At 37.2% G+C, this 16,799-nt stretch overlaps 1 long non-coding RNA gene across 1 annotated transcript; it reads right to left on the bottom strand.

Moving 5' to 3' along the window:
* Positions 1-4,575: 4,575 nt before the first annotated feature.
* Positions 4,576-11,464, bottom strand: LOC135718447 (uncharacterized). Its single transcript, XR_010520806.2, has 8 exons — positions 11,401-11,464; positions 11,184-11,256; positions 10,774-10,870; positions 10,509-10,658; positions 6,292-6,359; positions 6,076-6,170; positions 5,910-6,009; positions 4,576-5,127 (listed from the first exon to the last, which is right to left on the bottom strand). It is a non-coding gene; the product is annotated as an uncharacterized lncRNA (long non-coding RNA).
* Between the last annotated feature and the right edge of the window lie 5,335 nt (positions 11,465-16,799).

Raw genomic sequence — 16,799 nt, 5'->3', positions numbered from 1 at the left:
TTTATCAAATTGCACTTATACGTAGAAATGTGTGTAAATATACGCACACCTCGGAGTATGCGTACGCAGAGCATCTAGTGGTAGAATAGCGATACTACACAGGACCGTCCATCCCCAGCGTTAAAAGAACACTTTGTCTATTTATTATCCACCCCAAGGTGTTAAAAATGATTACTGTTAATAAAGTAACTGCAAATCAGTTTTGAAGCTAATTAATGAAATTAGTGTCTAACCCTATGTAAGAAAGCTCCGTCAAATGCTTGACACAGTGCAATGGCTTATCTTGCATTACTGAAAGACTTGGCAAATAATCCATTCCGCCGGGAGCGCGTTTTCAAAGATCGCGCCGATGATGATGGTTATGCGGCTGTCCAAGTTCTTTCATCGTCTGTCCTCCTACAGTTGGACTGATTTCACGTCGGTGTGCTGTGACGCGTTTTTTTTTTTTTTTTTTTTTGGCTGATAATTTAATGTCAAACCACTTTTTTATTTCTAGAAGTGTTCTCATACCCAATGGAATTAAACTCACTGGTAACATGTTCCCATGCAGATTTGTTTTCTTTTGTTAGTCATTCCTCCCGTACTAAGTGAACCAAACAGATGTGTTATTAACCTCATCCACCAGTAACTCAATTTCTGTGTCTGTAAAGTTCCTCTTTACGCTCTCTTTGCCATTATTGCGATGAGGGAAAAAGCACAACCACGTGACTTATAACGGGAGGTGTTGTCACCATATATGGTTCATCGGAGGCGTTTCGGAATGCAAATGACCATGAACGTGCACGAGCATGGTGCTTAAGAACACTTGGGATTTATCATCAAGGATTACTTACTGATGTGCGTACGAACCACGTGCGCACGTTTGATAAATCCCGATTTTTTTGTACTTAGGCACATTCTAAATTTCATTCGTAGGTACAAATATAGAGCATTTTCTACGCAATGTTGATAAATGAGGCCCCAGGACTCTTATTAATCATGTGAAGTTAGGGAAAGATCGGACATTGCATAATCAGTGTAAACATGTCACTTCCTGTTGTCAGCTGGTGGCGCTATAACCATAAGTGACTATTGACATGTAGATGTGTTCAGTCCAGGACTCTTATTAAGCATGTGAAGTTTGGGACAGATCAGACATTGCATAATCAGTGTAAACATGTCACTTCCTGTTGTCAGCTGGTGGCGCTATAACCATAAGTGACTATTGACATGTAGATGTGTTCAGTCCAGGACTCTTATTAATCATGTGAAGTTAGGGAAAGATCGGACATTGCATAATCAGTGTAAACATGTCACTTCCTGTTGTCAGCTGGTGGCGCTATAACCATAAGTGACTATTGACATGTAGATGTGTTCAGTCCAGGACTCTTATTAAGCATGTGAAGTTTGGGACAGATCAGACATTGCATAATCAGTGTAAACATGTCACTTCCTGTTGCCAGCTGGTGGCGCTATAACCATAAGTGACTATTGACATGTAGATGTGTTCACTCCAGGACTCTTATTAATCATGTGAAGTTTGGGACAGATCAGACATTGGATAATCATTGTAAACATGTCACTTCCTGTTGCCAGCTGGTGGCGCTATAACCATAAGTGACTAATGACATGTAGATGTGTTCACTCCAGGACTCTTATTAATCATGTGAAGTTTGGGACAGATCAGACATTGGATAATCATTGTAAACATGTCACTTCCTGTTGCCAGCTGGTGGCGCTATAACCATAAGTGACTATTGACATGTAGATGTGTTCAGTCCAGGACTCTTATTAATCATGTGAAGTTTGGGACAGATCAGACATTGGATAATCATTGTAAACATGTCACTTCCTGTTGCCAGCTGGTGGCGCTATAACCATAAGTGACTATTGACATGTAGATGTGTTCAGGTCATGACTCTTAGCAATCATGTGAAGTTTGGGACAGATCGGACACTGTATGCCTGAGTTCCAGCAACCTGTTTCATAGCGAAACATCAAACTTTGGCTGGCCGAAACAGACACAAATTTTAATATAGAATCAAATCCTTCGCAATTTAGCATCACAAAGGCCTTAAGATGACACTCGCCAAATATGATGATGATCCGACGAAAACTGTAGGAGGAGTTAGTTAAAGTATGACTGCTGGAAATGAGAAAAACTGAGCCAAAATCTGAGAAATAATTCAAAATAGCTGACTTCCTGTTTGGTTTAGGGCGTTGCTCCAAGAGACTTTTTTGTAGGGCTTGTAATAATACATGAGCATACCGAAATTCGTACATGTAAGTTAAACACAGTCCAAGGGCTGCTTCATTCAATATTTGAAAGTGGCGCTAAAACATGTTCCTTCAGGTTGCCAGCTGGTGGCGCTATGGCTATAAATGAAAATTGTTATGTAGATGTGTTCAGGTCAGGACTCTTAGCAATCATGTGAAATTTGAGACAGATCGGACACTGTATGCATGAGTTCCAGCAACTTCCTGTTTCATTGGAAAACATCAAACTTTGTCGGGCCAGAACCGACACAAATTTTTACGTAGAGTCAAATCCTTCGCAATTTAGCATCACAAAGGCCTTAAGATGACACTCACCAAATATGAAGATGATCCGACGAAAACTGTAGGAGGAGTTAGTTAAAGTATGACGCCTGGAAATGACAAAAACTGCGCCCAAATCACAAAAATAACTCAGAATAGCTGACTTCCTGTCTGGTTTACGGCTTCGCTCCAAGATACTTTTTTGTAGGTCTTGTCATGCTACAGACGCGTACCGAATTTCGTAATTGTACGTCAAACACAGTCCGAGGGCTGCTTCGTTGAAAATTTGTAGGTGGCGCTATAGAGCCATTTTCTCACGTCTAATTCTAAAGCATACACCACATGTACATTTTCATCACTCTTGACATCTGTGCAAAATTTCATGAGTTTTCGAGTATGTTTAGGCCCTCTAAAGTCCCGCTGAAGTCGGAGAAAAATAAAAAAAAAATAATAATAACTCCTTGAAGAACAATAGGGTCCTCACACCCCGGTGTGCTCGGGCCCTAATAAGAAAAAATGCAATGCGCCTTCACCACTAGAGGGCAGCCTTTACGTTCAAACGTGCCTTCACACGTGACTAGACAGAAACTGACTGTGTGATTATTGAAAAAACTATATATATTGAGTATTATTTAATACTTAATCCGATAGAATATTAATATTTCTCATATACGTTTGTGCACAAAACTGCAAATGGATGTTTCTGAACGCTTGGAGCAACAACCTCGTCTGGAGGATATGCGCAGTTTCAGGTAGGAATGATATGATACGTTAAACCCTTTCACCCTTTCTTTTTTTTATGATATATGGCATGACAAGTTTAATTCCCTTTTTCATCAATGTAATACTGTAAACTTATTAGTTTGTAAATACGCGTAGGGTCTGAATGCGTGAGTGGCGCCTCCTTGCCCAACAGGGGCAGTGCTGAAATGGCGCGATCGGTTCGGCGTCGGCTCTATGACAGCTACATTGTTTATGTCTTAAATGATTGTGGATTGACGCGAAAAAGTCAGCATTACCATAAAATCATGCATGTGATCAGGGACGTGCACAGGGGGAGGGGGGTTGCTCAGGTTGCCCAGGCAACTGCCCATGCCCTTCTCGACTCAAGTTGCCCTTCCGAGGTGGAAACAAATAAATTGTACTTTTACTTCATTACACTGTGCGGCGTTTCTTCGTTACTGTATTTTAATTAATTACTAAATTTTATTTTTAAAGTGCCGTCTTGTGTTTCTGGGGCATTCACGTATTTATGACTCGTTTGAGTCGATTCCTTACAAAGTATTGCAAATAAACAAGTCTTTTGAGTCGATTCTTTACAAAGCAAATGGGCCAAACATTTTGAATTGGTTTGCAAATCAGTTTGAATGAATTGTTCAGATCGCTGCAAAAACTAGATCGTCTCATGCTGTTTTACTAGCCTATGTAACGTTAGAAATGCGCAGAACGTAAACAGTGTTGGATGATGTGGATATAAATTTACCAATCTTTTAACTAAAAGCAAAACTTCAAACATGTACTGCGACCTGTTTGTCGTCAAACACAGTTAAACGTGCGCAGCCTCCAGAAGCATTGTAGCAAAGATTGAAGAAAATCCATCCAAAATTGTCCCCACAAATATAGGAATACCAGTGTGGACATTTTGATGTCCCCATGAGGAAACAAGCTTATAAATCAAACAGAATGATGTTTCTTGAAAATGTGAAGTAGCAGAAAGGTTTCTGTGATGGTTGGGGTTAGGGAATGGGGTAGGTAAGGGGAATACAATATACAGTTTTTACAGTATAAAATGCATTACGTTTATGGAATGTCTCCACAAAACATGGAAACCAGAATGTGTATGTGTCCCAGCGGGCATTTGATGTCAATTTAACATCAATTTGACATCAAACATCGACGTCAAAATTACGTCACAGAATAGGTCAAAAATGAAAGTCATTTTGACGTCAAAGTGTTGATGTCAATTTGATGTCAAGATTTTGACCCCTGCTGATGTCATTTTGATGTCAATTCTACATCTATTTGATATCAAGATGTTATGATGTTGATGTCATTTTAATGCTATTTTGATATCCCAGCCGGCATATGATTCACCTTTGAAATTTGTCTTTTAATAAAAACACATTCTTTCAAACAGTTTCCAGTTAGTAGTGCAAAAATGGAATATTCCAAATATAGAATGAAATCATAAAATAAGAAAACAAAATCAGGTTTAAAAGTCATTTTATTTATAACTGCAAATATGAATTTTGTTGTTGGTTTAGTTAGGGTGACCATACGTGCCATTCTTCCCGGACGCATCCCGTCCAGGATTTCGGTGCGTCTTCCGGAAGTCGTATTTGTTGACCGCATACGCCATTCAGTTAAAAACATAAGATATACAATCGTAGTTTCATTCTTCTTACCTTAAAATGTAACGGTTGCTTTTCTGTAATAATAATAATAATCCTCTGTGACGTATGCGGTCGACAAATACGAGTTCCAAAAGACTGGACAGGACGGGTCCGGGAAGAATGGCACGTATGGTCACCCTAGTTTAGTTGACAGTCTTCTTATGGCCACCACCACCCGTCCATTCTGGCTCATGCACTTAAAAAATGATGACAGCATCTAAAAGAGGAAAAACAAACCGCATGTTATTTCATTGTCAAAAATGCTATGTTTTTTAGGCCATGTATAAAAAAAGTTATTGCACATGAAGGCAAGATGTGTGTTCTTTAATGGTCTGACTAGAAACATAGCATAGCTGATGAAGGAAGAAAGCTGTTGTGTTTACAAATGTGACAATGAGCTTCAATTAAGATCATCTACAGTGCATTCAGAAGGTATTAAGACCCTCTTCACTTTTCAATTTTGTTATGTTCTTTCATGATACTGCAATTGTTTACATTTTTCCTCATACATTTTTTTACATTTGCAAACGTTTTTTGAAACGTTTGCAAATGTATAATTTTTTACATTATACATATTCAGACCCTTTCCAACAATACCTGGAATTTAGCTCAGGTGTCTCCTATTGGTCTTGATGTTTCTACACCTTAAAGGGTTCTGATGAACACAAAGATATTTTGAGGAATGTCTGTAACCAAACTGACCAGAAGCACCACTGACTTCCATAGCAGGATAAAAGAATACAATGGAAGTGAATGGTGCTTCTAACTGTTTTTTTAAAAACAAATCCAGGTGTTGCAAGGTTTGCTGCATCCTTCCCAAAAAGACCTGAGGCTGTAACTGCTGCTTCAAAAGGCGCGTTAACTAAATACAGAGTAAAGGGTCTGAATACTTGGGTGATATTGACTCTATATCCCCCCCCAAATTGAGATGCTAAACAAAGCAAACATTGAATGTTTACCTTATGTGTGGGTCAAACAGCCTCTTGTGCAGTCACTTACCAATGAAAGCTAAGATGGACTCCAGACCTTCTGGACTGTCTGTGAGAGACTTCAAACTCAAACCAGACCAGCAAGGCATCATGTTGGCAGACACCCCAACCTGATCAAAAAATTTTGATTAGGAGATATTCTTGTCCTATTTTTAATATAGATTTTACAAACTTACCACAAATAATCTGGCAAAGCAAAGACTTATGAAACAGCATCTTCCCAAATCTCCTCTTAAGGCTCATCTTGTCTATCATGGCATTTAATAAAGTTCTGAAAAAAAAAACATATTTCATTTGTACAAAAACATAAAAAAACTGTGGCCCAAGCACAACTATTAAAAAAAATTAAGAATGTTTCCATTTTTTGTCATGGGACACTATTATTTCCTTACTTTTTGAGGGGTACAGATTTGGCCATCTGGAAAGACACATGACTTCACCAAGTTGCACGGTGATCTGCCTACAATATAAAACACATAAAAAAATTAAAAACAAGTCATAGCCCCTTTTAAAAAGAAAACATAAATTGTGAAATACAAAACACTGCATCTTAATTATTAGGATTACTAGAATTTGATCGGAATACAATCCAAAACAAGTAAAAACTCTATTGTAAGGTTCCATTACTACATGGTAGCTTGGGGGTGGATTACAATGGTTGGTGATAACTTGAATTTTATAACTCATGGGCATAGCCATAATTTTAAAAGTGATGATTAGAGCCATAATACATAAAGATTAGGGCTGTGACAGTTCTCATAACCACCGTGGTGGTAAAGTGCGGCCTGCGGTTGCGTGCACGTCACAAACTATGAAAAAATATAAAGTACAATCTCCCCCAGCGAGATATCTTCAAGTTTGTGTGAACGCAAACAGCCAGCAGATTCAGAGTTAGAGCGCTATTTGCAACTGATATCAGTGATGACACGGTGGCTTGGGAGCAGAACAGAGGCAAAATATTCTTTCTTGGTCACTCAAGGTTGCGAAAAAGTATCAATCTGCGCTACCCGTACACCATCAGAACATGTTTTTAGTGCTGCTGGAAACATTGTAACCCCAATAAGGTTTCTCACTTTTTGTTTCATGGATTGAAGTGCTACAATAAACACACATAGGCGCCAATCCCGTGGGTGCTCAGAAGCTCGGCTCAAGCACCCAGCGAAATGGCAAAGCACATATGATCAGTTTATTCACATTAAAGGTACTGTTTTTCCTGATCGCAAATTTAGTTCGTGTGTAATGTGTGTAATGTTGCTGTTTGAGCTAAGGTATTACAGGGTTTATACAGAAATCCTTAAGTTAAATTTACTACTTTTTACTACCTTTTTTACTACCTTCAGAATATTTTTTAAAACCATCACGACACTGAATTGCAAGTGTTAATCAGCGACCTTTCTATTATTTACACAGATTTTGACATATATAACATACAAAAAAGAATTAAAGTGAAAAAAATTCTTCTGACTGAAACATTTTTCAGGCCAAGTCATATTCCTTTACCTAACACTTTATGTAGGCGAGACCAATAGCATTTTAAGGGGAGATTTTTTTGCCATAAATTCCATATTGAAGTCTCATGTGGCATATAGGTAGCTGTAGTTTGCAGGGCATTTCAGATTAAAGCGAAACATAAATAACTGACTATACTGTATAAAAAGAAAACATGAATATCACCACCTTTAATGAATCTTTTATTAATTATTTATTAATTGTAAATGTATTTATTTTAGCATTTACTAATAATTTTTTAATCAAAGTTGAAACTGTTAACATTAGTGAATGCACCATGAACCACGGTCAATTACTGTAATGACATAAACAAGAATTAATTAATGATTATATACTCTATATTTTTCATTGTTTGTTTATGTTATATAATGCATTTACTAATGTGAACAAATACAACTTTTTCATATCATATTATTCAGTACACATAAACGAATAACCCAGGGTCTGTTCTGTTCACACAACAGCTTACAGTCACAGCTCTAATACAGAAACTTTATGTATGAACGAGTAACTCGAGTCAAACTCGTGTAGAATTCACACAGGATGTCTGTAACCATAGTGACAGTTGTTAATTGAATGACTATACATTTATCAACAAAATATTATGTTACAATAGAGGCAGCGCTGATGTGCTAGTTATGCGCAATGTTTCTGCTGTTTACTTTCTCCTAAGACCTAAATGGTCGTGTTTATATGAGGATATTGGCAAAGACGGGATTTTTGAGGCATATGTGTTATTTAAGGCCAATAAAGCGGCAAAAATACGTACAACACATGCTCAATGAGAATCGAATGCGCGGCTAGCGTGCTCCTCTGACACAGAAACAGCGGACGCACTGTTGTTTGTGTTTGAATGGCTTAAAATCACTTGTTTTTAAACTGCTGTGCTTAAATATGTGTACGAATGTTACGTTTTTGTGCCCACACGCAAATGCAACTGCAAGAACCGACAGGTGGATGACATCAAAGTCCCGCGAGAGCATTTCGGAAGCAATTTCCTCTTATGATTCCTCGTCAATCGCTCTCACAGGATTTGGATGTCATCTGCCTTTTGGTTGTTGTGGCGCCACATGAAGTTTACCCACGAGTTAAACAAACCCGTTGTACCAGCCACTGGCTATATCAGCATAGCATTAAAAAGCGTGCCGCGGATGATCAGTAACGTGAGAAATCATTTACCCCCAAAATAGAGGACCCCTTACGTTAGTCATACTGTGCAAAGACACGCAATTACCTGTTTTCTTAGCCCACGAACTGAAAGGCTTGCCAATCTTCATCATTTCGCTAAGCCAAGTCAATCGTCTTTTACACCTTTATCGATCTTCAAAACATCGGAGCCTTCCTGCATTATAAGTTTGACCATGCTAGCTGAAAAAGTTTTACCTCAGCTTAACGTGATACAGTCAGAAAACCCGGAGTGGATCCGGTCCGATTTGATTACAGAACGCTTACAGCGGAGAGAGGAACGTGATTTGGTTCCACTCCAGGCTTTGATCACATCCCAGAGACGAAAGACCTTTGATTATTTGCCCAGATATGCAGGTGATTTGAACTAATTTCCAGGCATCATAACATTACAAAAGGCAATCGATAATTTACTACCTCGTCAGAAGACGCTTACTACTTTTTACTACTTTTTACTGGCCTTAATTTGGCATAATTTAATTTACTACCTTTTACTACTTTTTACAACCCCGCGGAAACCCTGTATTATTTATGCTCTAAGTTCACTGCCAAGTAGGGTTGTTGCGGTGACAGAATTTTCCCACCGGTAAATCAGCGCGTGACAAACCCGGTGATACCGGTTTCACCGGGTGGAAGGGGCTTATAAATGCATTATATAGGAGCATTTTACTTTCACTTTTGAATTAGATGCAACTGTTGTTTAAATCCAGCGCTTGCGCACGCTGCGTTAAATTGCGTATGAATTTGCGTGCAAATGCGAGTACAACAGCTGGTTTAAGTGCTTGAGTCAATGTGCGCAGGTACTTCTGACAGAACCCGCCAGTCCCAAGCAGAGCAACCGGCTATTCCTTCATAAAGCGCTGCTTGAATGGTGGGTTTATTATTATTCTTAATGAAAAACACAACAACAAAACGATCTGACCTATATTAAACATCATATATGTATCTTATAACAAAAACGAGTAAGCACGCGGCTTCTGCCATCATCTGCTCGCAGCAGTCTGACAGGAATAAATGAAATCTGACACCCGCAGCCGCTGCTCTGTGATGATGCGCGTTCAGCTCCGCTGAATTCAAACAGCAGACACATTCAGTTGTAAGTGTTTGCTCTCTCTAACGAAACTAAATGATTTAATTACAAGAAAATATCAAAACGATGGTGAAAGACGGTGTCGCGGTGGTGATCTAAACGGTGAGAGGCTGAAGCACCGGTAATCACCGTTTCACCGACTATCGCAACATGCCTACTGCCAAGCGATATATTCCCCTTTCAAACCATACAGTGAACGACCAGTTTGTACTATAGCCCTCTAATTCCTGGTTGAATGACGAGCATTGACTAACCTCCGCCCACAGGAACACGTCAGTCGCCAGCTAAGCTCAAATGGCTCTGGCTGCACAATTAATCACACACGATTGTCACGGACATCTCGTCAGTAAAGCTGGTTCCTTGATTAGTAATAAATCACCATCAGCTGCTTTCAGATGGAGCGCCATTTACTACACAGAGCCGTAGTTCACTGACAAAAGGGAAAATATCGCATTCATAATCGGCAATGATTTCTCCTTTTGTCGGGTCTGTGTAGTAAATGGTGCTCCATCTGAAAGCAGCTGATGGTGATTTTTTACTTATCAAGGAACCAGCTTTACTGACGAGATGTCCGTGACAATCGTTTTTGATTAATCGTGCAGCCCTAGCTCTGACTAAGCTAAGCTGCTGTTGAATCACAACACACTAAACAAACTACACAATCAGAACTCGTTACATAATTCTGAAGGAGGGACTTCATAGAACAAGGAAGACATCAGCCTGTTTTGAGGACAGTGAAAACATTACTATACAGTAAATTGTGTGAAAAATACTGTTTTTTCACACAAAACATGAACACAATCAAAAACACAGGAAAAACATTACCTTTAACTTCACAATTCACACGAAAACGTGACTGCGCCACTTTCCACCTCTTCAAAGCCTTTGAGCGCTCCAGACTCTAGAGCACCTGGCATTGCGAAGTAAAGCTTGAGGTTGTGATGAGCACCCACCGGCGGAAAAAGAAATTGCCGCCTATGAACACACACATTTGTTAAGAAACATCATATCTGATCTTTGTTTACATTTTTATATTTCAAAATATATGTATGCATTATATATATATTTATATATATAAAAGATAATATACCTCCCCCCTCACACAAACACATTCTATAACCACCGCACCACAGTGGTGAATTGGTGCATTACCATCGCGGTGGTAAAATACTGTCACTGTCACAGCCCTAATAAAGATAAGAAGGAAAGAAAGCTGTTATGTACACAACCACAAAGATCCATTTTGTCTGTCAATATGAACCCTTTTCAAAACTTCCATCAACATCTGCTCTGAACTATGAATTAAATTCTGGCTCTGTCTATTGAAAACAAAGGGTGTGAAACATGTATATAATATAGAGGGAATAGTGACATACAGAAGAAATTAATTGCTGTGCTGAACAGAGACCATTGCATCCTAAATTATTTTCTTATATTTTCCTAATGACAATGATAAACTAGTACTGAGAAACAAGTAGTAGGTGGTTTTTAAAAGCTTACCTGTGAAGTTTCTTATGTTTGTGTTATTACGTTTCTGATGTGACAACCCTTGCTGTCTGATTCTTGTTCAATCCTGACAACAAAAAAGTAAAATTAGTGCAATAGTAAAAGAGAATTCTATAAATGATGACCTTCATCAGAATGTAATGCATACACTTGCATTAATGCATTTAAGTATATACTGTGAAATATCAGGGTTAACATGTCACAACATTACCTGATCCAGCCAGATGTAATGGCTGTTGATGCATTAAAATCTCAGCATTGACTATCACCATCACTATTTTTAATTTGAAGGGCTCTGATAACAAAGACATTACAAAAGAGTTATAAAAATACACTGAAAACAAGAGCACATTTGTCTGGATAAATATTTTCAAGTTCCATTAAACTTGCTAATTATTCATCAAGAGAAGTAAGCAAAATTACACCATTACACTTCATTTAAATTCAAATAGCACATGCCAACAACTTACACTGTTTGACTTTTTCCTTACAAAGGAGTTAAGAGTTTTATTCCGCTTTAAATCATGGATACAGCGCGAGGGACCGCAGATACAAGCATAAGCGTGTGACGTAACGTGTGATGCCTGATAAATGCAGTTATTGCAAATTCGCGAGCAATAAAACACCAACATCTCATCTAACGTTAAGTATAAACACTTAATCAGTAACATGAAATTAAGCAAGCAGCATTAATTAACTGACCGCACTCATCCAGCTGCCGTGGTGCTCCTCTTTACAAATGTCTGACAGAGGTGTCTGTGGCGCCTGTAAGACCTATCAGACATTCACTGACTGAACAACGATATCAACGCTTTTCTACCGAACAGTTGTCCAAAAAGCCCTTACATTTAAGTGCTTTTCTGAAGCAATAAACAACCAAGTGGTTAAGTTGATAAGACCAGATGTCATATTAATTGATTAATATTCATATTACAATCATATTAATGTAACCGTAGTCCAATTTCGGCGGGAACATGCCGTGGAATAGCGAATCAACCATTATAACGGATACGTTCACAAATAACAGAAAAAGCACGATGCATATTAAACATAAAACATTTTATGTGTGAATAAAATAATGTTACGCGTTTTAAACATTGACTTATTGACTTTATTTCCTTACCTCAATGCACTTTCTCGATGATCACGCAGACAGCCGTTAAACTCTCCAGTCTCGTGTAATCTCTATATGGGGAGGCTGTAATCTCGCGAGATTACCTCGCTACTTTTTTAGTCAGGATCAAACATTCCAAACTGACTTGTATGAATTAAACCGATAAAAGTCTTGATGTATTTTATTATTAATGGTATTCTTAAAATTTATATTTAACATGTTATATTTAAGACACTGTGATGAAAATATAATAACAATAAAACAACAATAATAATAGTTTATTTGCATGTGTCTATTACATTTTTAACTCTCCCAATTACTTTTGGTAAATTTTAAAATAGTATTTTTATCAGTTTCATAAAACGAGTTTTTACAGCTTTTTACTGAATGATTCACAAATTACAATGTCATTAAAGGCGGAGTCCATGATGTTTGAAAGCCAGTGTTGATATTTGAAATCGCCTAAACAAACACGCCCCTACCCCAATAGAATCTGGACCTTCTGTTGATAGACCCGCCCCACACATACGCAACCCGGCATTTGATTTGATTTGATTGGCTATAAGTGTGTTTTGGTAGTCGGCCCGTCTCCTTTTCCAAACCGTTTTTCAAACATCGTGGACTCCGCCTTTAAACATTTATTTTATTGACCCTTTGCAACTGTTTACCATTCACTGTTGTTTCAACGTTGTGTCAACGTTGAACAAACAACTAAGCTTTTTCAACCAAATTTCAACGTTGAAGGTCGGTCATATGACTGCTTGGATCATTCAATATCAAGCTTCGATATCAGATTAAATTGACCTTTTATAGTATATGCAATTATAGTGTCATTTTAAATGTGAACTACTTGTAAACATGCTAGGATTTAAATAAATAAATAAAACACATGCAAAATACATAAACCTACAACTTTCAAGATGTTAAAAATGAGTCTCATTGATTTACAATGAGTAATAAATATACTTTTACAGACATTGTTTTGACATAAATTTAACATCAATTTGACATCTTATTTCCTGACATCAAATCAACATTTTTTTTAATTTCAATGATATTGACCTGAGATATAGGGACCAGAAAAAACATGTCAGATCGATACCTTTGTTGGGCCTCTTTACAACCACAAGGAAATAATTACAAAATATAATGAAAATATGCATATTCATGCACGTTAGGGCTGCACGATTAATCGTATTTTTATCATGATAACGATATGCGCGCCCCACGATTAATTAATGACAATCGTCGCGATTAATGTGCAAAGACCAAGCACAAAACACACGGTCTAGAATCAAGCAAAGTGTTTGTTATGGGCGGAGTCAGAGTAAACGGAGTGTTTCTTTCCAAGTGCAGTCTGTGTTAAGGTAGAAATACGTTAGCATCACGAGATTTACAGTCATTCGAACATAATGGCAGAGCAACAAGAAGAAAGTGCAGAAATATGTATGTTTAATTCCCAAAAAGGGTCATATAGGCCTACTCCATTGTTTGGATATTTCGGATTTGAGGAAAGTGATGTTGATCAGGTAAGTCACGAGTCTTGTGCAAACTGTGCTCCTGTTCCGTCCAAACGTGAAATATCAAGAGTTTCAAAAGCTGAAGACACAAGCCGCAACCATAAAAAATCCATGACCATCCACGACACAGACAACAATAACGGATCGCGGATCATGTAAGTTAGCCAAGGATATGTGTCCAATAAGCACCGTGAGCAGCAAGAGGTTTAAAAAATATTGCCACATAAAAGGCATATCTTAGGCATTTTTTATTCAAAAATGTTTTGTTTTTATTTTAGTTTAATTCTAATTTGATATAAATGTATATTAGAGCCCTGCATTTAAGCCTTTTTACGCCCCTCGGGTCGGGTTTCGGACCAATTTTAACATCACAGTTGATATGCGGCCAGGCCTCTGGATTTTTTAGGCTTCTCCACCTTTATATATAATAATTTAATTAAAAGAAACGTTGAGACATTGATAAATTGTAAAAGAAAGACGTTTAACCTATCGCACGAGTCCACTACGCACATTTAGAATGCACCTGTTGTAACGGTGTTTAGCGTCTCCGCCAGCAGCAGGACCTTCAGCGCATCGGGGAATATGGAGAACTGAATAAAAACCTTAAATGCTGTGCATAATCTATAAAAGACTTCTTTCGGTAGTCATGTAAAAAATGCGGTGTAAAGCCTTGAATTTTAATTGATGCATAGCGAATGTGTAAGGTAAAGCAACCTGCATGTTTATTTCGTTTCATGTTTATTTCGTTTTGTTTTGATTCATTATTTTTCTGCACCCCGCCGTCTGCAAGCAACAAAGCAGCCCCCCTCCGCTTTTAAAAAAAAATAGTGTGTTGATAATAAACATTTAAACTAACATTGTTATATGCTGAAAATATATATATTATATAGATGTTATTGTAGGCAAGTGAATTGTTGATTTGAGAGGCTCATTTGATCAAACAAGTCGTCAACATGACGTTAGCTGTCGGCCGCTAACCGCTTGGTCAGTATCAAAAACCTTAATTTAACAAACAAAAAAGGCTCTAAAATAAATAAAAGATATTTTATAATTTTGCCAGTTAAAACTGAACTGCTTTAATTGCTGCAATAGTCGTACAGCTGTAAGGAATCTGTGTTAGGAGTTATTTTTGTTATTTCTGCGGATTTCTTTTGCAAAATCTATGCGGAATTTTGCGGAATTATTTTAAATGTTTTAAAAAGATCTAAGAGAATGGGAGCTGTGGATATTACAAAACAATAAAATATTTTATAATATAGGCCTATAAAATGTAAATAATATTATATACATGGCTGTAAAGTGTAATAAAAATACTGAAGTAAATAGAAGTTCTTCAATAAAAGAATGATCGTATTTTTAATCGTGATCAAAAGTTTGAGCAAAACAATCGTGATCATCATTTTTCCTGTGATCGTGCAGCCCTAATGCACGTTATACATGGTGGTCAAAATCTTGACTATTTGTTGATGTCAAATTGACGTCAAGGTGCCCGCTGGGGTGTTTTCAAGAGTAACAAGTAACTCGCTACTTGAGTATTTTTACATTGCATACCTTTTTACTAAGTAAATTTTAAAGTCTTTTACTAGTAATTAGTTATTTAGTTACCTGTACTTTTACTAGTTTTTGTATAATCTTTCCACCTCTGTTAAAATCTTCATGAAACCAGGCTGAGATTGCTATGTTTATAATATTAAACTCATGATTTACTCACCCCTAAGCTGTCCGAGATGCATATGTCCATCATTTTTCAGACGAACACATTTTCAGTTATTAAATTTGGAGAAACCTATCAGTGACTTGGATTTTGTTTTTGGGGGGGAGGTGCCCTTTTTTTAGGTCAGAGCAACTGCCCCTCAAAATTCCTGTGCACGTCCCTTATGCTTAGATACTGTTGAACGGAACACGATCGATTGCATTATGCTGTCAATCACTGAGTGAAATATTTTCTTTAATCGTACATTTTAGAGAAACTGTTGTTACAAGTCTGTATACAATTCTCTGTGTGTGTCTCAGGAATGGTTTCATGTATTGAAACCAAACTTTGTACATGAACTTGGGAATCCAATGTGAGGATGCACAAGATAAAAAAACATTTTTAAATTTTACATTTCACAAATCACGTTAGTGAGTGCACCAGAGCAAGCACACTTTTGCAGTTCCTCCGGAAATGCATTTTCTAGTTATTTATTGAAACTCATCCCTTAAAAACTAATTTTTGTTCACCAAAATGACATATTTAAACACTGTATTTTCCCTGTGAAAAAAATCTTAAAATAATTATTTTACTTTTTAAATAGTTTTGCTGATAATTTACTTACCCTGATGTCATCAAAGATGTCTGTCTTTTTTTTTTTTTTTTTTTTTGAGGAAAACATTCCAGGATTTTTCTCAATATAATGATTTTTCTCATTATATTTTTCTCAATATAATGGGCTTCAATCTAAACCAATGGTTTAAAGGCCATGTCCATCTCAATCCAGCTTCAAAGTCTCAACATGATCCCAGTCGAGATTAAGGGTCTTATCTAGTGAAACGATCAGTCATTTTCAAAAAAATAATTATATACTTTTTAACCACAAATGCCAGTCTTGTACCATCTCAGATGCGCACATATTACTTCAGCACATTAGACTGGTAATGCAAGGCTTGTTTGCAAAGCAAACTGGCAAAGACTAATAAACTTACTTATAATGATATGAACGTGTAGAGTTTAGCTCCAACCCTAATTTTTATTTTATTTATTTATTTATTTGAGCAGTAGCTATTCTGCTCAAAAGGAGTAGGCCGAAGCAAAAAGCTTATAAACGCCCTCCCCAATAATTAATATTACAGTAATACAAAAATAATAATACAAAACAGCACGACCACAATACAACATCAAACAATAAACAATCAGACAAAATGTATATACACTTGCAATGTATTTGTCAGGTCTCTGCCTTGAAGTCTTGTTATATTTGTATTTTGTCATGGTGG

Source organism: Paramisgurnus dabryanus, chromosome 10, assembly GCF_030506205.2.
Source record: "Paramisgurnus dabryanus chromosome 10, PD_genome_1.1, whole genome shotgun sequence".
Taxonomy (NCBI): Eukaryota; Metazoa; Chordata; class Actinopteri; order Cypriniformes; family Cobitidae; genus Paramisgurnus; species Paramisgurnus dabryanus.
This window is presented reverse-complemented; position numbering and strand designations above follow the sequence as displayed.